Source organism: Oratosquilla oratoria, unplaced genomic scaffold (assembly GCF_046742065.1).
Source record: "Oratosquilla oratoria isolate Oo_2021 unplaced genomic scaffold, ASM4674206v1 SCAFFOLD95, whole genome shotgun sequence".
NCBI classification, from domain to species: domain Eukaryota; kingdom Metazoa; phylum Arthropoda; class Malacostraca; order Stomatopoda; family Squillidae; genus Oratosquilla; species Oratosquilla oratoria.
In genome coordinates this window covers 353,622-378,009 of record NW_027467759.1, presented here as the reverse complement: position 1 = coordinate 378,009, position 24,388 = coordinate 353,622, and the positions used below count along the sequence as shown (strand labels likewise).

The 24,388-nt window shown below is 41.8% G+C and overlaps 1 long non-coding RNA gene across 1 annotated transcript in view; it reads right to left on the bottom strand.

Moving 5' to 3' along the window:
• The window catches only part of LOC143024132 (uncharacterized), a 65,398-nt gene extending 41,712 nt beyond the window's left edge, over positions 1 to 23,686 (bottom strand). The window contains exons 1-3 of the long non-coding RNA XR_012966265.1: positions 23,633 to 23,686; positions 23,241 to 23,442; positions 14,716 to 14,803 (exon numbers count right to left, since the gene is read on the bottom strand). This is a non-coding gene — a long non-coding RNA (uncharacterized LOC143024132). The remainder of the gene's footprint in view (positions 1 to 14,715; positions 14,804 to 23,240; positions 23,443 to 23,632) is intronic.
• Between the last annotated feature and the right edge of the window lie 702 nt (positions 23,687 to 24,388).

The window sequence follows — 24,388 nt, the reverse complement described above, 5'->3', positions numbered from 1 at the left end:
ATCATTTCAAGAATGCCTAAACATTCGAAGAAGAAACATGCGTTTCATGAAAGAGCTAAGAAACTGATAATGATTGAGAAAGTGTACTTCTGTCTCAATTATTACTGGAGATGATCATAGCAGTGCTGCGGTGCACCCGGGCTCGCCTAGGGTGATCGCATTATCACCCTCCTCTGTCCCTCCACTTCCTGTTTGTCAAATGACGTCACCGCAACCATCAACATCAAGCATGCGTGTCGTGCCATCACGTGCCTCTTCAACTGAAACGCTCTCATCTCACATGAAGAGGAAACGACTAATGACAGGTGTTTTGCCTGTTACTCGGAAAAAGTATGATATGAAAGTTATACTGTACTTTCAGAATCACAGCTACAAGAATGGTTCAATAGTGTAAAGTGTCAGACGAGGTCTTGTAAGGTCACTGTCAAAATTTCATTGGAAAGGAAACACTTCGACACCCATGTGCAATTACAGTGTGACAGTTGTGATAAAATCCTGTGTGACACCTCTCCAACTTCCCTTGGAAAAATGACAGATAAACATTATCCAGGTTTATATAAGTCTAATCACAGGTGTAGGACGAGCTGGACTACAAAACCTGGTTCCGTACATCTCAGGTGGAAACTTGTGAGGAGGTGTATACAACAAACACTCTTCTTACCTATATAGAGAGATGGGTAAATGGTATAGAATAGTGATGGAAAAAGGAAGAGAGAAAGTATGGCAGTATTATCTTGACCAAAAACTGTCGCAGCCAGACGCCGATGGTAACATCAACTGCGATGTTTCCTTTGACAGAACATGGATGACCTGTGGTCATAAGTCTTGCATCGGCATTGGGTTTGTGATAGATGTGTATACCAAAACTGTGATTGACTTCAGGCTGTGAAGGGATTTGACTTCGCAGCCCGGAGGGATTTCTCCCCCTCTTCTCCTTTTATGCATGAGGGGATGGAGGGGGGGGGGGGGGTTCGCCAATTTAATGAAGCAGTCTTGCTGTGGATGTGCTGTGTCTTGCGACACTGCTTCTGACCCAGGGCAGGGGACAAGGTGCAGGGATGACCCGTCATCCAGGAGGTGCTAAGATAAGAGGGAGGGTGGAGGGGTGTGGAGTGTATTCAGGGATGGAATGGGTGGGAATGATTTTATGCCTTTTCCTTTTTGGCTACCTCCCTTGTAAGGGGGAAAAAGCCTTGGCATATGTATGTATGTGATTGACTTGGAGGTCCTCTGTAATTACTGCTCCAGGTGTAAGGATGAGAGCGGGAGGGGAGCCAAAAGACACGTCCGTCATAAAAAAAATTTATGACAAATTGAGAGCAATGGAGGGAGAAGAAGCCGTACAAATGTGGTCCCGATCCCTAGACTACAAAATGAAATATACAACCTTTGTTGGTGACGGTGATTCAAGCGCATACAAAGCAGTATGCCAGCTGAACGATGGCAAAGGGCCATACGAAGACCCTGTCATCAAGGAGGAGTGCATAAATCATGTCTGTACAAGGATGGGGACCACACTGCGCAACCTCAAGAAGGATGCGAGTGAAGTAATCACCACAAAGACTGGCAAGAAGAGGAAGAGGAGCTTGTTAGGTGCCCACATGTTGACTGATCAAGTCATTGATCTTCTCCGATCATATTACGGGAAAGTGATCCGTGACAATGTGAACACTATGATACAATGAGAAAGGCCGTGTGGGCAACATACTTCCACCTGACATCGAGTGATAAGCCAGCGCATCACTTTTGCCCAGGTGGAGCAGACAGCTGGTGCTTCTTCAACTGAGCACATGCAGAAGGAAACACACCTGTCAGCCACAAAGCAAAGTCGCTCTATCTGGCCAAGATCTCCTATGAAAAGTTGGAGCTCATCAAGAATGTCTATAGAAATCTGACTGCCCCAGACATTCTTTGGAGATGTCTCAAGGGGGTAACCCAAAATCCAAATGAGAGTTTTCATTAAAAAGTTTGGATAAGATGCTCAAAAGCAAAGTTTGCCGGTCTCTTCAGAGTGCTTTTCGTCACAAGAGTGACTGTCATTGAGCACAACTTTGGAAGGTCACATAATCTTCTTTCTCACTTGGTTGGAGTCAATCCAATCATTACAAAAGCACTTGAGGAATAAGATAAAGACACAGAATGGAAAGGGACACCAAAGACCAAAAAGAGGAAGAGAAAACTATCGTTCAGTTCCGATTACCAGCCGGGAGCTTTCTAGTAAGCGAACCTGGCGACAATGAGAGAGGTGGTGCCTCCTGAAACCCTCCCCTTCTGAGCGGCTCATACCTCGTAAAAGGGGGGACCAAGTACCAGCTACACTTTATAATAACATGTGAATGATATAGAATGCATGAAGATTGGCGCAGAGAAAAAAATCTAAATGAAAAATATAAAAAAAATGCAGGGAAATGTATTTTGAACTTCAAAGCTCAATCTCAAAACTACACTTTTCTCTACATTTTTTCTATCTCCTCCATAACTACTTGGCTGATTTTAATGGGGTTTGGATCACTTGAAAGCTGAATAAATTTGCAATCTTTTTTTGTTGCGTTCTTTATTTTTTTTTGTGATAGAAGTCCATATATGGTATTCTATGTATAAAAAACACTAAACTAAGAGGAAATTCCAAAAACTGTACAATAATTATTTAGGTATTGCTATACAGCATTTGTGGTATTTTTTTCAGCATGCTCCGTCAATGGATAAATGAGATAGAAAGTTTGTAATTAAAAAAATTAATTACTTCATTGTTTTTCAACCAAATTATATGAAAATTGGTAAACACCTCAGTATATGTATATATAACATATTAAAAATTCGTGAATTTCTGATAATTGACAAATTTCTTTCTCGAGCGCGACGGCCCCCTTAATAAGTACAAAAATATAAACAAAATAACAGACAAAGAATTTACAATATTTAATCACAGTAACACCCCAATTGATCCTGAAACTAAATTTTTACTTAAAGCTAACAAAAGACTGCAATTACTATTGTGATACACAATTTGACACCGAGTTTCACAAGATTAAATGTTTCGCTTTGATTCATTTTAATGCCAGGAGCCTAAATGCCAATTACCAGAAAACTTATGGTTCAAGTTACTCAATATGACAGTGATAAGTGAGACATGGATTGACCCCAGGTGTCCAGTTATTTTCTTACCAGATTATACTTACAGTGTTTATCATCAAAAACACCCTGCCGTGCAAATTATTAATTCAATCCTTTAATTCATGTGAAAACTTATTTGATTGTGTATCCACTGAGATTAACAGTCAAACAAAAAGAAACTCCATCAGAAGTATTTACAGAAAGCCAGGCACAAATATTAACGAGTTTACTAATATGCTTGAAGAAATCTTAATCTCCCTAAAAAATAAGAACATATATTAATGTTTTTTTTTTTTTTTTTTTTATATACCAAGGCTTTTTCCCCCTTCCAAGGGAGGTAGCCACAAAAGGAAAGGCATAAAAACACTCCCACCCATTTCATCCCTAAATACACTCCACACCCCTCCCACCCTTCCTCTCATCTGAGCACCTCCTGGATGACGGGTCATCCCTGAACCCTGCCCACCGCCCTGGGTCAGAAGCAGTGTCGCAAGACACAGTACATCCACAGCAAGGCCGCTTCATTTAATCGGCGACCCCCCCTCTCCGTCCCCCTTTGCATATAAGGAGAGGACGGGGAGAAATCCCTTCGGGCTGCGTCAAAATTTACTCACACATACTACCCCACCCCCCACCCCCCCGCCTATTCCTCCTCATGTCGTCACAACATCATCCATATACAACCATTCTCCACTCACCTCTGTCTTCCGTCCTCTCCCTTCCTTCCTCAACAGACATTCCCCTCTTCCCCAAAGCCCCCTTCACCCCATCCATCCACCTCATCCTAGGACGTCCCCTCATGTTCACTCCCTCCACATCTGCCTTCCATACCTCTTTTACTAGTCTTTCGTCACTCATTCTTTCCATGTGTCCAAACCATCCTAATATTCTTTCATCAACCCTATCTCCCAAATCCTTTTTCACCCCTGTTCTCCTCCTCACCTCCTCATTTCTCACTCTATCTAGCCTAGTAACCCCCACCATACTTCTCAGACACCTCATCTCAAACACATTCAAACTCCTTCTCTCTTCTTCTCTTATGTTCCACGTTTCTGCCCCATACAGTGCTGTTGGCACAATCACTCCTTCATACAGTCTCCTCTTCGCATCCATTCCCAAATGTCTATTTCTCATTACACTCTTTAAACCACCAAGGCATTTACTTGCTTCTCTCAATCTACATTCTACCTCCACCTTCACTCCACCTTTTCCTGCTACACTTGCACCCAAGTATCTAAAACTATCCACTTCCTCCAGTCGCTCTCCCTTAATGTTCACTTCCAGTCTACTGCCACTTTCACCCCTTGTACATCTCATCACCTTACTTTTACCCACATTTATCTTTAGCTTTCTTCTATCACATACTCTCCCAAACTCTGCCACCAGCTTCCTCAATCCCTCCTCTGACCCTGCCACAAGCGCAGTGTCGTCCGCAAACAACAGCTGGCTCACCTCCCACTTTTCTCCATTTTCTTTAACCATTTCCAATCCCTGACTCACTACCCTAGCATTCACCTCTCGCACCACCCCATCCATGTATAAGTTGAACAGCCAGGGCGACATAACGCATCCTTGACGAAGTCCCACCTTTACTTCAAACCACTCACTCTCTCCATTTCCAATCCTAACACATGCTCTACTACTCACATAAAAACTCTTGACAGCTCCCAAAAGCTTTCCTCCTATCCCATAAATCTGCATAACCTCCCACAGTGCCTTTCTGTCTACCCTATCATAAGCCTTTTCCAGATCCATAAAAGCCCAAAAAATATCCTTCCCCTTTCCTATAGCTTTCTCACATATCTGTCTTACCACAAAGATCTGATCTACACAACCTCTACCCGTCCTAAATCCACACTGTTCCTCACCAATTACTCCTTCTGTTCCTCTCCTAATCCTCTCAATTAAGATTCTCCCATAAGCCTTCCCTACTACACTCAACAGGCTAATCCCTCTGAAATTACTACATTCACACTTGTCCCCTTTTCCCTTGTAAAGAGGAACTATACAGGCACTACTCCAGTCCTCCGGTACTTTACCCTCTCTCCAGCAAACATTAAATAATCTCACCAACCAGTCCACCATCACTGAACCTCCCTTTTTCAGACATTCTGCATGACATCCATCCAGACCAGGTGCCTTACCTGCTTTCATCATCTTTACAACTGCCTTCACCTCATCCTTCCTTATTTCTCCTCCGTTCTCCTCACTCATCACTCTCATTTTCTTCGTATTTCCCACTGCAGCTATCTTTCCTTCCCTATCCTCCTTCACATTTAGCAACTCCCTAAAATATTCTGCCCATCTTCCCCTCACTGCCATCTCTTCCATTATCAACTCTCCATCTGTACCTTTTACCTTTTCTTCCCTACTTGATTCGCCTCCTCTTCCTCTCTTAATTTCTTTCTCTTAATTTCATACATAAGTATGAAACAAACCAGGCACTTTACCGATATGATTTTTTCATTAGGTTTGTTGCCTTTAATAAATAAACCAACCCGAATCCAGAATAACAAAAACCAGTGAAACATTAATAGAAAACATTTTTACCAATATTATAAGTTCTAACAATTATAATGGTATTTTATTAAGTGATACAAGTGATCACCTGCCTGCGTTCACAATAAACCCAATAGAAATACATCGCAAATCAAAACCAGAAATTATACTAAAGTGTAATAGATGACAAAAGTATTGCAAAATTAAGTGCTTGAAAGAAGAAAACTGGAATCTGGTTTACGAGTCTGAAAATGCCAATCAATCATATGAATTTTTAAGCATTATGAGTAATTTTAACAAATGTTGCCCAGAGAGCGAAGTAGAAATAAAATCAAACAAAAACTTAAAACCTTTGTTTATTAACAGCCTTAAGAATGCATGTCAAAAGAAAAATAAACTCTACAAGAAATTCATTAAAAGCAAGTCCACGACTGACAAAATCAAATACAACCACTCCTTGTTTAACGACCTACTCGGTTAACGACAACGCGGAGTAACGAAGGGCTTTATGACAGACCAATATTCATTTAATGTAAATCTCCCGAAGTTACAACGTCGTATACGATAAGCTGGCCGAGGCAAATTTGTATGATGTTATAAATGAACTTGTATGGTGGATATTAGCTGTGAGATAAAGTGTTCTGAAGCTTAGGTCTACATTACCATCCTGCAAGCTGCAAATACTACCTGGGGTACAGTATATACCGGTATTGGTAAATTGTTAGTTTCGACCATGGGCGCAATATAGCAATAGAAAATCAATTATTAATTTTGTAAATTATAATGTTCCAAGATTGCCTGATTCAAAAAGTGCATTCTGAATAATATGCAAATATTACTAAAAACCCTTTTATTTTTTTTCCAAATTAGTATATATTTTTCCCATATCAGTATAATTCCAGCCCAGGTGACAGGCCAGATAGGCCAAAACCTATAATTCCTTTCCTCACCGCGTAAACTGACTGTGGTCACAAATCACCCCCAGAAACCCCAAAATTACCCCCCTGGGGGTGAATTTCACCCCTAATGAGAACCCCTGCTCTAGAGACTAAGTAAGGTCTCTAGCACTTAAAAGGTTACTGTAAATTTTCCTTGAAGGTGTTGTATCTATCAAACTTTCTTTTTGTTGTCGGGGAGGTTGTAATTATTATTGGGAACATTAGTGCTTACCTCGGTTCAGGAACTTTCCCTCGAGGTGTTATTTTCTTTCGATTCAGGAGCCTACCCTGAAACTTCGAACTATGCCTATTGTAACTTTAAATAAGATACGATTAAACTCCCCTCCCTTTTATTTATTAAATCTATGAAGTAATTTTGGTTTGATAAATCTGGAAACTGAAAAATTATTTAAAGTAAAAGTTAACCCGTGGCTTTGAGCTTTTTTCAAACACGCAAGACTCCCACCAAATAAGGCCGCTATCATCGGGTCAACGGGAGATCACCCAGAGCTTTGGTTCCTGACAGACCACTTCAAATCAACGGCAAGGGACTCCTTTACATCTTCACATCAGAAGCCTTCAAGTTCAACCTTATTTCAGACCCATTAGTCCGAGAACGTTACCAAGTAAGTTCTCAGACTTCCTCATGAATCATTAAACCGTAATTACCATAATACCAATATAGATGGAATAACTTCAGGAATGAATTAATTAAATGATTACCTGGCCTTAGAAAATCCAGGACAAAGAACAAAGGATAAACAGGGTGGCGGAGTATTAATTTTGACTTGTAAAGATTTAAATGTAACAAACATAACTGAAGGAAAAAATAATGTAGAATCAATTATAATCACAGTTGAAAGCAAACATATGAAGAGTAGAAATTAGTAGTGGTGGATGTGCACCCCAAAGCACAGTCCTGGACAGAAAGTGATCACTCCAAAACATTATTAGATACAAAATATGAATTAACTAATATACTGAAGGACAGGAAACAGTAATTTTGGGTGATTAATTCAAAAGAAATTTGATGGGAGGATATTACAGTGAAGGGTGGAGAGGAACTCTGGGGCAACGTCCTGCTCGACATGACCATTGAATACACAATGACTCAATGGATAAGGGAAAATACCAGATACAGAGGGAGTGAAGAACCATCAAGGCTGGATTTAATACTTACATCTGAGCATGAAATTATCGATAAAATTTATTTCAAAAGTCCGATAGGAAAGAGTGACCATGTACTAATAGAATTTGAGATTAATCCCTTCAAGACGAGCCAAAATCTTGCGGGCAGCATTAACTGCCAGACGTGCGATGTTCCGTCATAATACTCGCATTATAAAAAATAAAGTCTTCGCTGTATTAATCGTTTTCTCTTTCACCCGTTTACAGAGTATGGGGGTCACACAGGTACAACTACAATAAATATAATCAAGATGCCGACGTCAGCATCCTCACGTACCCACTTGCTCCTCATGACACCTACGTAGGCATCACCGTATGGAAGGGGTTAAAGAGCAAATGGATCAGAGCAGAAATGATAAACATAGAATAGGAAGACTAATGTACAACAAAAATTGAGAAAATTCTTTCGCAACGCGAACTGGGAAAAATTCCTAAATGAAGAAACAGGGATGGAAGAGAAATGGAATATACTAAAAGAAATTTACAATGTAAATAAATACATACAACAAAAAATGGAAAGAACATACATAAAAAGCTCGTACAACAAAAGGTGTAGCGAAGATAAGGATAAAAGAGACAAAGCTTGGAAGAAATTGAAAAGATACGAGAAAACAAGCAAATGGCAAATGTACGTCAAACTAAAAAACGAGTATGTAAAAATACAGATGAAGAGAAATTAAGAAAAGCAAGGAAGATCCCAAACTATTTTACAGGTATGTAAATGGCAAACTGAAGAACAAACAATAGAAAAGCTGCACCAAGGTAGACATGAATATACAGAACTGGAAATGGCTGAAATTATGAACAACCATTTCAAATCTGTATTCACAACTGAAAACTCGCCTACCTGTGAGGAAATAGATAGAGATCCCCCTCAATGAAAGAAACAATTGTAACAAAAGGAAATCAGCGACCAAATCAAAACCCTTAACATCAGAAAATCACATGGTCCAGAAGGAATTGCAAATTGGATACAGAAGTCCCTCAATTAACACGGATTCAATCACACACAGATTTTATTTCAAAACCACCTCAAATGTAGAGAACCGTTTTTAAATTCGCGCCGAGTCGGGAACGCATACACACACGCGGCAACATCGCAAATATTTGTGGTGACTTTCTATTTTACCATATACAGTCGATCCTCAGATAACGCGGTCATTATGTACTGGGAACTGCTCAAACAAGGGTGTGGGGCGAGGGGATAGCCGTGGGTGGCTGCCTGTGGTCACGTGTCAACCTCCGGGTACTGATGCAGGAGGGAGGGAGGGGAGGAGAGGGGGAGTAGGGGGTGGTAAGGGGGTAGCCAACAAGCTTTAGCTTGCCGCTTCCACTACCCATGCCGTGCTATTGTGAAATTTTGCCGCCCTAACCTGTTGAGGGGCTTTGCTTCCACCACTCGCACAGCATTATCGGAACTGTACCGTGTTAACGTGTTTAGCGTTTCTTGAAATTTTTACCGCATTATCCAAAATGTACGTTAGAATAAACCGTGTTATCTGAGGAACGACTGTATATATATTTTGTATTTTGCTTATATTCATTTCATTTTATTTTATTATTATATTCCACTTTACAATATTTCATTATTGCTGTTTTATCTCACTTTGATCATTTATGTAAAGTTAAGGTTGTTTGCTAGTTCCAATCCATTAGCGGTGCGCTTGATTCTACCTGTTCCCGCGACCTGCTCGGTGACCCATTCCTCAGTCTCTCACCATTGGTCGTGCTGGTCAGTTGCTCTGGAAGTCGTGTTCATTACCCCTCCACGTGTTCTCCACATGGCACCGAAATGCTCCTCTAAGCCAACAAAGACAAAGATTCAAGGAAAGGATGGAAAAATTGCTAAGCGAGAAAGGAAGTGTATGACGTTAACAGAAAAAATCGTCATTTTGGACAAACTGAGAAGTGGTATGTCTTATGCAGCATGTACCAGAGAATATGAACTTAATGAATCTTCTGTGCCAACCATAAAAGAAATGTGAAAAGGACATCAGACATGCTGTGACACATTGTACTCCTGTTTCTGCTAAAGTGGCACATCACATCAGAAATACGGCGCTGAATCAGATGGAGAAAGGCCTGAATGTTTGGATCTAAGATCTGAATCGTCGTCATGTTTCTTTACACGCGCTCAGTATCAGAGAAAAGGCCAAGAAAATGTATGACTACTTCAGTGAAAAGTGTGAAGAAAAGCGACCTTTTGTGGCCAGCAAAGGCTGGTTTGATAAGTTCAAGAAGAGGTTCGCTCTGCACAATTTAAGAATCACGGGAGAGTCAGCTTCTGCTGATCACGTGGCAGCTGAAGCTTTTCTAGAGAAGTTGGAAAAGATAATTAAAGATAATGGACATTTACCAGACCAAGTATTCAATGCAGACGAAACAGGACTTTGGTGAAAGAAGATGCCAGCTAGAACATTCATATCTCAAGAGGAAAAACAAGCGCCAGGATTCAAAGCTCAGAAGCATTGCGTTTCCCTTTTGTTGTGTGGAAATGCAGCTGGACAGATGAACAAGCCTATGTTCCTGTACAGAGCTAAGAGACCACATGCTCTTAAGGGGGAAAGACTTAATCTCTTCACTCCGGGGCACATTGCACGTCAGGCAGCATTAGCTGCCCGACGTGCGATGTTGCGTCATAATAATCGTATTATAAAAAATAAAGTCAGTGCTCAATCGTTCGTTCTCTTTCACCCATAGAAAATATGATGAAGCCAGTTTAGAGAGAATGGAGGTTATGTAGGTACAACTACAATAAATATAATAAAGTCGCTGACGTCGGCATCATTGCGTACCCTCTTGCTCCTCATGACGCCTACGTAAGCGTCACCATATGGAAGTGGTTAAACCAGCTGCCAGTATTCTATCGAGCAAATGAGAAAGCCTGGGTAACAGCTGCACTGTTCACAGATTGGTTCCACAACTGTTTTGTGCCTGAGGTAGAGAGATTATTTAACAACTAAAGGGTTGGATTTCAAACTCTTGCTTCTTGTTGATAATTGCCCCGGCCACCCCGATTCGCTCACCCCAACATTCAAGTGGAATTTCTTCCCAAAAATACCACTTCCCTCATTCAATCTTTAGACCAAGATGTAATTGCTGTGTTGAAGGCCAAGTATGTCTCTCGCAACTTTTCTAACATGTTGAAAGCAATTGATGAGGAGGGAGAGGATGTAAGAACGTGGTGGAAAAAGTATGACATTGTACACTGTATCTCTATGGTGAAAATGTGCCACAATGAACTCGCTACACACTGAGTGAACGCATGTTGGAAAAAGTTGTGGTCGTCTGCAGTCAATGATTTTACTGGTTTTCCGACTGCGGATGCTGAAGTCTTCAAGATAAAGAGCTACACTAGAATTCCGAGTGGTGTCAGATTTTCAGACATGAGGGAGCAAGAAATTAGTGATGAACTGTTGAACCACACAGGGGAAGAACTAATGGAAGAAGAAATGGAAGAATTGCTACATGAGGAGGAAACAGAGCAAGAGGAGGAAGATTGCGGCACATCACCACCAGCTTGGACTTTAGATAAACTTTGTGAAATTCAAAGAAGTTTGAAACACACAATAGATCTATTTAAAGCATATGATCCATCCCTAGACAGAGCTCTGAGAGTCAAGAATAGCATGGAAAGTGGATTTGCTCCGTATTTGGAAATTATCAAAGAACTGAGGCAAGAGGTTGAACTACCAAAAATCACCGCATTCTTCTCTAAACCTCAGCCGACGACATCAGCCAGCTCTACTCAGCCAACGACATTAGGCAACTGTAGGCCTACTCACACTGCACTGGATCTCTCGCCTGGATCCCCTGCTTCCATCACCTCCACCCAGTCCACGTACTGTGACGACTCTGATTAAGGTAAGCTATGTTTGTGATATCAATTCAATTTTGAGTGAACATTATTCGCATATATGATTAAAATAAATTTTCTGTATGTTGAATATTGAGAGTTATTTGGTGTTTATTTCACAGTGGTGCAGCCAATAGCCACAGCCGGGAGAGGGGGTTGGGATGAGTGGTCAGCTGACGGGAGGGGACAACATGGCGGAGCGAATCCACTTCCATGACTTGAGCAAGGTAAGCTGTGAGCATCACTATATTGACACATTCTAAGATGTTGTCACATACGTAATTTTTATTTTTATTTATGCTTAGTAGCCCATGAGTGTTGAATTCTAAGAGTTGTTTGGGTATATATTTCATAGAATTCGAGTGATGGTGGTGGTGGCCAGTGACACAAACAGGCGTCAGGACAAGCCATCTAACGGGAGGAGGGAGGGAAGACGGGAGGGAAGACGGGAGGGGACCAGGAGGTGGCAGGGGTGTAGCTGATCAACTCGCAGTGACTCAGGCGCAGACTACAATATATTTACATTATTTTGTATATTACATAGGATACATAATAAATATTATATTTGTACAATTGCATTTGCATTATTCTTTTTAAAAATTAATTTGTATGATGTTATAAATGAACTTGTACAATGGATATTAGCTGTGAGGTAAAGTGTTCTGAAGCTTAGGTCTACATTACCTTCCTGCAAGCTGCAAAAACTACCTAGGGTACAGTATATACCAGTATTTAATATGGAATGTCAGCATACGTGGATTTGGTCATACACGGTAATTTCAGGAACCTAACCCCCACATTATTTGAGGGACTCCTGTACTGAGAGAATGCATGTTAGAATTAAAAGACAAAATATACAATTAAATTCTCACTTAAAGAAGGAAATGTGCCACAGGACTGGAAAAAGGCAAACATTGTACCAATTTATAAGGGAGGAAACAAGAAGACCCATCAAATTACAGACCGGTCTCCCCGACAAGCACAGTAGCAAAAATTTGTGAAAAAGTAGTCAGAAATAGATGGGTTAAACATTTGGAAGAAAAAACTATACTGAATCCAAATCAATTTGGATTCAGACAAGGAAGATCATGTACTACAAACTTTATCTGCTACTCAAGATTAATAAACATAATACAAGAGATGGTTGGGCAGACTGTGCCTTTCTGGATCTACAAAAGGCATTTGATAAGGTACCACACAAACTAACAAGATAGAATCAATAGAATCCATCAGAGGAAAATTATTGGAATGGATGAAAGACTTCCTGATTGGGAGGAAAATGAGAATAGCAATTAGGGAAATTCTCAAATTGGGAGGAAATGATAAGTGCTGTCCCACAGGTATCAGTACTGGCCCGATCATGTTTACTATACACATAAATGACATGGACGAAGGAGTAGAGTGTTGTATGAATTTCTTTGCAGATGATGCAAAAATACTAGCGAAAGTAAAAACTGGGGAGGATTGCAACTCGTTACAACAAGACTTGGACAAGATCTGGAAATGGACTCAAAAGTGGGAAGTGAAATTCAATATCAAGAAATGTAGTATAATGGAATTTGGAAAAAGTAAAAACAGAATATCGAGAGATTATAAAATTGGCGAGGGTCAAAAAAGTAAACTCCAAAAAAGATCTTAGAGTGATGATCAAAGACATGACATCGGATAAGTATATTAATAAAATAGTCGGAGAAACCTATAATTTATCGAGGTCAATAAAAGTGGCATTTGGATATTTGGACGAGGAAATCATTTTTTTTTTAACTACACTAACAAGACCAAAATTTGAGTACACAGCAACACTAGACACCCAGTACCAAAAAGAATATAAAGAGCAACAACAAAACTGGCACCGACTCTTTCCAAAATGACATATAAACAATGACTGTCCAAATTAGAATTACCAACTCTGGAACAAAGGGAAAGAGGAGACTTACTACCTATAGAATTATGAAGGGAATGGAAATCTTAGATTTATTGAATCTTAGATTTATTGAATGGGACAATGGAGAAACAAGAGAGAGAAAAAGCTTCCCACACAATAGATACTTGGAACAAATTAGACAAAGTGTGCAAACACTACAAGATTAAGAAAAAACTTGATGCTGAGAGATACAAAGACGGGTCACCATGAGCATAGCTCCCTTCCCGTATAATACAACTAGGTAAATCTGAATCACCTCAATTTGTCCTCTTTGGCTCTGACAAAAAGACTACATGACCTGGTTTCAGAATTAATTTCCATCTACAATTTCAAGGATTATGTCAAGGTCAAAGTAGCAAATTTAAAGTCTTGAAAAAATCACTCAATGATATGGTGCATCTGTACAACCATTTAGTGAGAAATTGTACTTTAGAACTTCGAGACATTGTTTACATACTACCAAACCCCCACCTCAAAGCTCTACCCTAATTTCACTGGACCTTTTCATGTCATTGGACAGGAGTAATAATAAAATCAAAGCACTCAAGTTGCATGATCTTATGAGTGATGCACAAAGATATCAAGAGTTCCTCATGGCCTTAACATAAAACATTCCATCATCAGTTGGTACTACCCCTACTATAGAAAGACTTTACCAACACAACTTCCCTCTACTCCTCTCCCCTATCACAACCTTTGCAGGCAAACCACCCTTTCACAAGATTGCATCTTGCCTAGGTGAACGAATATATCTACTTCTCCATGTTCTTATGATTAAGTAAATTTTACAGTATTTTCCTATGATGAAACTGCTCAAATCCATGTTTGTTTATCTTGTTGCAAGAAAGATGTAGAGTAGCTAATGCATGAGTGTATGCAAGCACAAAAGTATACATCAGATCCTGATAGTAGTGGCAAGCCTTCAACAGAACCTACTGTTATGTGACCTGCCAAATTGGCTTGAATGACCTGCGAGTCCAACCGCCAAGACACTTGCATCTCAAATTGGCAGATTCAACCATACAATATTGCCATATGATAACAGTTAATGCAATTCACTACTTTGTGTAGAGAAGTATAGAGCTAAAATAAGTACTGACCATGCTGTTCCATAATGTAACAAGTTGAAAGAAACTTAATATGTATACAACTGTAAAGTTATATTCAAGGTGGACATAACTGTAAATGCACTTTACCCGTGAACTACTACAGCCTCCTCTCAATCTTCTGTAAATGCACACTGGTAACATCCACTTGTTCAGAAGATCGAGGCACTCTCCTTACCTGCAATAAATGCAATTTGTGGTTATTTACATTTACTTATAAAGAGCATCATGCACCTTAAATCTAATCCATGCAATGCAAGCTAGTAATCTTTTCATACAATTCATGCAATCAATGACCAGTCATTCTTAGTCCTATGTAATTTCTATGATAAAGATTCCCGGGCAAACCCTAAGTCAGGGATCACTTTGGCAAGTGTGCAAAGCCTGGCACACTACTTTTCCAGGATGTGAAACCCATAGCTCACCACAATAATATAACTACAGTAATAAATTAGGACAAGAGAATCATACAAGAGGTACAAAGTAAAAAGTAAAACAAGATAAAGGAGGCTGATGTGAAATGGGATAAGAGTATGATCAAATCTTTTAAGTAATAAAAAATGTTTGGGAATGAAATTGAAGAAAGGCAAATTAAGTAGAGAAAATGTAAAAGGTGTAGATGTAGAGATGATAATGGAAGAGAAGGCAGCAAGAGGAAGGTGGGCAGAGTATTTTAGGGAGTTGCTAAATATGGAACATAAGAGAAGAAGAGAGAAGGAGTTTGAATGTGTTTGAGATGAGGTGTTTGAGATGAGGTGTCTGAGAAGTATGGTGGGGGTTACTAGGCTAGATAGAGTGAGAAATGAGGAGGTGAGGAGGAGAACAGGGGTGAAAAAGGATTTGGGAGATAGGGTTGATGAAAGAATATTAGGATGGTTTGGACACATGGAAAGAATGAGTGAAGAAAGACTAGTAAAAGAGGTATGGAAGGCAGATGTGGAGGGAGTGAACATGAGGGGACGTCCTAGGAGGAGGTGGATGGATGGGGTGAAGGGGGCTTTGGGGAAGAGGGGAATGTCTGTTGAGGAAGGAAGGGAGAGGACGGAAGACAGAGGTGAGTGGAGAATGGTTGTATATGGATGATGTTGTGACTGCATGAGGAGGAATGGGCGGGGGGGGGGGGGGGTAGTATGTGTGAGTAAATTTTGACGCAGCCCGAAGGGATTTCTCCCCGTCCTCTCCTTATATGCAAAGGGGGACGGAGAGGGGGGGTCGCCGATTAAATGAAGCGGCCTTGCTGTGGATGTACTGTGTCTTGCGACACTGCTTCTGACCCAGGGCGGTGGGCAGGGTGCAGGGATGACCCGTCATCCAGGAGGTGCTCAGATGAGAGGAAGGGTGGGAGGGGTGTGGAGTGTATTTAGGGATGAAATGGGTGGGAGTGTTTTTATGCCTTTCCCTTTTTGGCTACCTCCCTTGGAAGGGGGAAAAAGCCTTGGTATATGTATTTAGCATACATATGTATGTATGCTAAATGTGATGGAGGATAGATAGGGAAAGATAGTTGTAGTGGGAAGCGCCAAGAAAATGACCATGATGAGCGAGGGAAATGGAGGAGAAATACAGGAAGACAAAGTGAAGGCAGTTAAGATGAGAGCAGGTAAGGCACCTGGGTTGGATTGATGCCATGCAGAATGTCTGAAAAAAGGAAGTAGTGATGGATTGGCTGGTGAGGTTAATGTTTAGGAGAGGGTAGTGTGACGGAGGACTGGAGGAGTGCCTGTATAGTTCCACTTTACAAGGTGAAAAGTGTGAGTAATATTTTCAGAGGGATCAGCTTTTTAAGTAGTTGGGAAGGCTTATGGGAGGGTCTTGATCAAGTGGATTAGTAGAGGAACATAGGTAGTAACTGGTGAGGAACAGTGTGTTTAGGACAGGTAGGAGGTTGCGTAGATCAGATTTTTGTGGTAAGATATGTGAGAAAGCTATAGGAAAAGGTAAGGATGTATTATGGGCTTTTATGGATTTGGAAAAGGCTTATGAAAGGGTAGACAGGAAGGCACTGTGGGATGTATTGCAGATATATGGAATAGGAGGAAAGCTAGAGCAGTAAAAAGCAGGAAAGAGCAGTCCAGAGTTTTTACAATAGTAGACCTTGTGTTAGGATTAGAAACTGAGTGGTTTGAGGTAAAGGTGGGACTTCATCAGGGATGTGTTATGTTGCCCTGGCTCTTCAATTTATACATGGATGGGGTGGTGCGAGAGCAAGGGTCGTGGGTCAGGGATTGGAGATGGTTAAAGAAAATTGAGAAAAGTGAGAGATAAATCAGTTGTTTGCCAATGACTGCTTGTACCAAGATCAGGAGGTATTGAGGAAGTTAGTGACAGTTTGGGAAGGTGTGCGAAAGAAGTGCAAGAAAAATGTGGATAAATGTAAGGTGATGATATGTACAAGGAGTGGAAGCAGACTGGGAGAGAGTACCGAGTAAGACTGGAAGTGGATAGTTTTAGATACTTCAGTGCGAATGTGGTGGGAAAGCAAGAAGTGGAGGTATAATGTAGATTGAAAGTAGCGAGTAAATGCCTTGGGGGGATTAAAAAGTGTAACGAGAAATAGACATTTGGGAATGGATGCTAAGAGGAGTGCATGATTGACTGTGCCAACAGCACTGTATGGGACAAACTTGGAACATAAGAGGAAGAGGAGTTTGAATGCGAGATGAAATGCCCGTTAAGTATGATAGGGGTTACTAAGCTAGATAGAGAAATGAGGCAAGGAGAACATGGGTGGAAAGGGAATTGGGAGATAGGGTTGATGAAAGTATTGATATGGTTTGGAAACATGAAAAGCATGATTGAAGAAAGACTAGTAAAAGGTGTGGAAGACAGAGGTGGAAGGAGTAAACAAAGGGTTGACTTAGGAGGAGATGGATGGATGGGGTAAAAGGGGCATTGAGAAAGGGTAACATCTATTGAAGAAAGACAGGAGAGGACAGATAGGGGTGAATGAAGAATGGTTGTATAGATGATGCTGTGATGCACGAGGGGGAGTGTGGTGGGGGATGGGGGGGTGAGGAATTATGAAAAATAAATTGACGCAGCCTGGAGGGATTTCTCCCAGTATTTTCTGCATGAGGAGATGAGAGGGGTTTACAGATTTAATAAAGCGGCCTTGCTGTGGATGTGTTGTGTCTTGCGACACCGCTTCTGACCCAGGGCAGTGGGCAAGATGCAGGGATGACCCGTCATCCAGGAGGTGCCAAAATAAGAGGGAGGGAAGATGGTTGAGGGGAGTCGAGTATGTAGGGGATGGAATGGGTGGGAGTGATTTCTATGCCTTCATTTTCTGGCTACCTCCCATGTAAGGGGGGGGGGGAGCCTTTGGTGTATGCAGAACCCTTACATGCCTAAGTGCCACCCCTAGGCACAGTTTTCAGTGATGCCCCCCCCCAACCCCCATAACCATTTCCCATCTCTTTCCCTTACAGCTTGTTGTTGTCGTTCCCTAGACTGTCTGTCCGAGCAGTCCCGTCTCCCCAAGGAATGCCATAGCCGAAAGTGGGTTTTCCCACAAATCCTTTATTGAGTGTATGTTGTGTTGTTTGCGTGCATGATTGTGTATAATGCAGTCTTCCATTATGTGTTGTATGGTATGGGGTGAAGTGTTACACCCTGGGCAGCTGTTCACAATGCGGTCATCCAGCCTCTTCTGGTAGCTTAGAAGTGCTGGGTGGTGGCCGCACCGCAGTCTGGCCAAGTGGACTCTGTCCTTTTGTGGGAGAGAGGATTCAGAAGGGTGGATATCAGGGGGTCTGGCATGCAGCAGTGTGTTGTCTTTCAGTGTGTTAATGGAGCGGTGAGTGATATGATTATGAATATAATTCCGAAGGCTGGTATTTGGTGGTTGTGGAGGAAGAGAAGAGAGTATTTGTGCGTAATAAAGGTCTTTGGGTGTTGTTTTAATGTTTCTTGGTGTGTGTGGGTGTTCTGCTATGTAGTGTAGCGGGTGTGATGTGTTTGTGGTGGCTGCGGCAAGTGTTTGTGTGCCTTTCATGTCGAGGTGGTCCTTGACTTTGAGGACTTTTGTTTCATGGTGTAAATGGTCTGTTGGTGTTGTATTTGTGCAACCTGTAATTGTTTTTAGGGCTTTGTTTTGTATGATTTGAAGGGTGTTGTGGTGTGTCTCACTGAGATTAGGAGCCCATGCAGGACTCGCATAATTCAACACTGAGCATATGCATTGTTTGTATATTGTTATATTAGTTTCTTTGTTTTGTCCAAATGTCGTTCCAGTGATTGACTTAAGTGCGTTAAGTCTAGGTGTGCATTTGTTTTTTATGTTTGTGATGTGTTGTTTGAAAGACATGGATGTATCATATGTTACACCAAGAATCTTCAGTGTGTTTGTGTGTGGTATTAGAGTGTTGTTGATGTAGAGTTGAGGTATGTATTTGTGTTCTATTGTCCAGTTGGTGAGAAGTGTTGCTGTAGATTTGGTTGGAGCTATTTTGAGTCTGTTTGTGATGAACCATGTGTTGAGTGTATCAAGGTATGGCTGGATTATTTCTGCAGCTTTGTCTGTGTTACGATGTGTGCATGTGATTGTTATGTCGTCTGCGTAGTAAGAGATTTGTATTTCTGAGTTGTCTGGTGTGGGTAAGTCATGCATGTATAGATTAAATAGTGTGGGGGATAGAACTGAGCCCTGTGGTACTCCATTCTTAATGTTTCTGATGTGCGATGATTGGCCATTATATGACACGTAAGCATTCCTACCTGCCAGAAAATTGGCCAGCCATCTTTTGGTGTTATTGTGCATGTCTGTGTTATATATTTTATTTGTTAGGTTGTGGCGGGGGATAGCATCAAAATCTTTACTAATGTCTAATGTTATGAGAAGTGTTCTGTGGTGGGGCCTATCTGAATTGATGCCATCTAAAATTCTTTGTGTGAGGTTTATCAGAAGAGTGTTTGTGGAGTGTAGTGGCCTAAAACCGTGTTGTGAGTCAGCAAGGGGAATATGTGGTGTGACAAGTTGTTGTTGTTGTCGTTCCCTAGACTGTCTGTCCGAGCAGTCCCGTCTCCCCAAGGAATGCCATAGCCGAAACTGGGTTTTCCCACAAATCCTTTATAGAGCGTATGTTGTGTTGTTTGCGTGCATGATTGTGTATAATGCAGTCTTCCATTATGTGTTGTATGGTATGGGGTGAAGTGTTACATCCTGGGCAGCTGTTCACAATGCGGTCATCCAGCCTCTTCTGGTAGCTTAGAAGTGCTGGGTGGTGGCTGCACCGCAGTCTGGCCAAGTGGACTCTGTCCTTTCGTGGGAGAGAGGATTCAGAAGGGTGGATATCAGGGGGTCTGGCATGCAGCAGTGTGTTGTCTTTCAGTGTGTTAATGGAGCGGTGAGTGATATGATTATGAATATGTTTCTGGAGGCTGGTATTTGGTGGTTGTGGAGGAAGAGAAGAGAGTATCTGTGCGTGATAAAGGTCTTTGGGTGTTGTTTTAACGTTTCTTGGTGTGTGTGGGTGTTCTGCTATGTAGTGTAGCGGGTGTAATGTGTTTGTGGTGGCTGCGGCAAGTGTTTGTGTGCCTCTCATGTCGAGGTGGTCCTTGACTTTGAGGACTTTTGTTTCATGGTGTAAATGGTCTGTAGGTGTTGTATTTGTGCAGCCTGTAATTGTTTTTAGGGCTTTGTTTTGTATGATTTGAAGGGTGTTATGGTGTGTCTCACTGAGATTAGGAGCCCATGCAGGACTCGCATAATTCAACACTGAGCGTATGCATTGTTTGTATATTGTTATATTAGTTTCTTTGTTTTGTCCAAATGTTGTTCCAGTGATTGACTTAAGTGCGTTAAGTCTGGGTGTGCATTTGTTTTTTATGTTTGTGATGTGTTGTTTGAAAGACATGGATGTATCGTATGTTACACCAAGAATTTTCGGTGTGTTTGTGTGTGGTATTAGAGTGTTGTTGATGTAGAGATGAGGTATGTATTTGTGTTTGTCCAGTTGGTGAGAAGTGTTGCTGTAGATTTGGTTGGAGCTATTTTGAGTCTGTTTGTGATGAACCATGTGTTAAGTGCGTCAAGGTATGGCTGGATTATTTCTGCAGCTTTGTCTGTGTTACGATGTGTGCATGTGATTGTTATGTCGTCTGCGTAGGTGTGACAAGTTTAAGTATTAGGCGTTCAATGACTTTAGAGAGGGTGCAGAGAAGTGTGATTGGGCAGTGCGATGTTGGGATTGTTGGGTCTTTGTTCGGTTTTGGAATGGTGATTATTTTACCATGCTTCCAGATGTCAGGTATAGTGTTGTGTGAATAGCTGTAGTTTGCAATGTTTGTGAGTGCGTGTATACCTTGTGGTCCAATGTGTTTTAGGTGGATGTTGCTTATGTTAACAGGGCCACAGGCAGATGTGTGCTTGAGATTATGATTATGAGTTTTGTCTGACTGTCTATGAAGGGTGTATAGTCTGAGTATGTGGGGAAGTCTTTCTTACATCGAATGGTGCGTCAGTCGTCAGTGTGAGAAGTGAGATGGCTTGTCTGTGCAAAATGACGTATGAGTGCATTTGCTTGTTGTCTGTTTGAGGGTAGATTATCTGTTGTTGTGATTATTGCTGCGAGACAGCGTGTAGTGTTACTGTTGGATAGTGTAATGCTGTTGAGTGTTTTGTACAATTTGCTGGTGTTTGTTTTGTGATCAAGTGCATGGATAAAGTTTTGCCAATTTTGTGTTTTTTGTTTGTGTATTTTATTAGCAATCACAGTGTTTAGTGTTTGTATTTGGTCTGCTATGTTTTGAGGGATAGGTGTGGGGGTATCGTGTTTAAGTGTGTCACATTATCTGATGAGGTCTTGGATTTCTGGTGTGAAGTTGGGGTTGTGTGATTTTCTGTTGCCTCTAGGGATGTATCTCTTGTCTGCGTTTTGTATGATTGTATTAAAAGTGTGCACAGCATTGTTTATGTTTGTGATTGGTGTACTGTTAAGTGTTTCAAAATGTTGTTCTGTCTCTTTAGTAAAAGCTTCCCAGTTAGCTCTCTTGTAATTGGTGTATGTGTGTCTGTGGCCAACTGGGGTGCATCTTGTTTTGGTGGTGATGATGATTGGAAAGTTGGTCAAAACAAAGGCTTCCGACCAATCTCCATGATGTTGGGGTTAGGCAGGGGGAGCAGAAGGTGATATCAGGAGAGGAGGGAGTGTAGAGGGCTTGGTGTGGGATATGTGTATGATTATGCGTGTTGTTCATGATAGTCAATGTGTCAAATTGAGTCTGTATATCAAGCCCTCTGTCTGTGTCAGGGTTGTCGACATACCAGGCAGACGACTTGGCGTTGAAGTCACCACCCATGATCAGGTTAGGGATTGAGGCTAGTTGGCTAAATTGAGGCCTGAAGGTGTTTGGAACTGTGGGGTATGATTGTGGGGGGAATGTACATGTTAACTATTGTCAGTGTTGATTTGTTGCCTGTGCGGATTCGAATGGATTGGATTTCTGTTGTGTTATCTGTGGTAGGGAGGAGAATTTTGGTTGTGGCACTTGTGTCCACAAAACAGATGGAGTGACAGATCAGGGTGATGAGTCCACCGCCATTGCCGTCGGTCCGGTCTTGTCTGATGGTGGTGTAATTATGAAATGATGGTGTTTTGTGTCAGTGTCTTAGTTTTGTTTCTTGTATAATCGCAATGTGTATGTTGTGTTGTTTAAGAAAGTGTTCAAGTTCATGTTTTTTCGTGTTAATACCAGCAATGTTGTGTTGTAATATGTTGATGTTGTTTGTTTTGTATGTGTTGTATGTTGCCGTTTGGGGTTGAGGTTGGGGTGGTAATGGGGAAGGTGTAGGATCTGGGTTAGAGGGGGGGAAAGGAGAGATCGGGGACAAAGGAAGGGGAGTACTGATCGGGGGTAAGGGCAAAGGGAAATTGGGAGTGGGTAAGGGTGCTGGCTGTGGTTGGGGAGGTGGGAGTGGGGTTACTGGAGGGCAGGTAGAACATGTCCAACCGTTTGTGTATTGGTTTGTGTCAGCAAGTGTTGTACAAGTGAGGTGGGCCCAGTTTTTGCACATATTGCACTGAACTGAGCCCTTTGTCTGTCTGCTCGAAGTAATGGGTTTAGAGCATGTTGGGCATGTGTATTTTGTTGTGGGCCCAGGATTGCTCTCTACATCTCCGGCTAAAAGTAGGAGAAGAGGGGTGATCGCCGGAAAATCACACCTCGGTGCAGAAAAAACGTAACATTACATGTTGGGAAAAAGGATTGTGGTACTCCCCAAGGCAGGCGTAGCTCCTCTTGGGGATCGGTGCCACCTGCGTAGAGCTGATGGCCAGGGGTGGTTGCTGCTGTTTGGCCCCCAACTCTTGGGGTTGGGGGGTGGTCTCACGACGTAGACGCTGCAGCTCCAGGGAGTTGGGAGATAGGGTTGATGGAAGAGTATTGGGATGGTTTGGAAACATGAAAAGCACGAGTGAAGGAAGACTAGTAAAAGGTGTGAAAGGCAGAGTTGAAGGAGTGATAAGGGGCTAACTTAGGATGAGATGGATGGATGGGGTAAAAGGGGCATTGAGCAGTGGCGACTCTGGCCGTCAGGCTACTCGGGCTTAGCCCGAGTATTAGATTTTCTAAAATGAACAAGTAATTACAGTCAGCTCGGGCTCCATTTATTTCACCTGGCCACAGTTCATATATTTTAGTTCAGCGTCTGGGATTCGTCTACTCTAGGTGGGCTGTGTCAGAATATAAATATTGCTCCTATATAACGCGCCTGACTCGTCACCCAATGATAGTCGAGCTGCTTCTCGGCTCAGCCAATCAGAGCTTTTCCAGATCCTGCCTCCGCCGCTTTTCCGAATCCTGCCTCCGCCTTGTTATCTATAATTGTAAGAATTTAAAAGTAATTCAAATTCAATGTTTCCTTGAAACAATAGATTTCAACAGAGCTTAGGATTTAAATTCCAATGTATGAAAGATCTCAATTCTACAATATTCTTAAAGGAACGGAAAACTGTCCAGTAACTTGGGCTAATACAAATTAGCTTGGTAAGCTGGGTAAAAGACTAACTGGCATCTCTTGAGTTGATGATGCGCTCGGGCTCAGAGCTTACCGGCCCAAGTTGTTATCTATAATTGTAAGAATTAAAAGCAATTCAAATTCAATGTTTCCTTGAAACAATAGATTTCTACAGAGCTTAGGATTTAAATTCTAATGTAAGATTCTTAAAGGAACAGAAAACTGTCCAGTAACTCGGGCTAATACGTATTAGCTTGGTAGAGGTAAAAGTCTACGGTGTGCATTACATCTCTTACCTTCATTTATGCATGTGTCTTAGGCAAAATCTGTGATGAGCCTGAGTGACGTTGATGACCTGGAGTCGCCTCTGGCGTTGAGAAAGGGTATATGTTGAAGACAGGAGAGGACAGTAGATAGGGGTGAATGGAGAATGGTTGTGTGTGGATGATGCTCTGATGCATGAAGGGGAGTGCAGTGGGGGATGGGGGCAAGGGATTTGGGAAATAAATTGATGTAGGCAGGCCCAAAGGGATTTCTCCCAGTATTTTTTGCATGAGGGGATGAGAGGGGTTTGCCGATTTAATGAAGTGGCCTTGCTGTGGATGTGCTGCGTCTTGCGACACCGCTTCTGACCCAGGGTAGTGGACAAGATGCAGGGATGACCAGTCATCCAGGAGGTGCCAAAATAAGAGGGAGGGAAGAGGGTAGAGGGGAGTGGAGTATGTAGGGGATGGAATGGGTGGGAGTGATTTCTATGCCTTCATTTTCTGGCTACCTCCCATGTAAGGTGGGGGGGAGCCTTTGGTG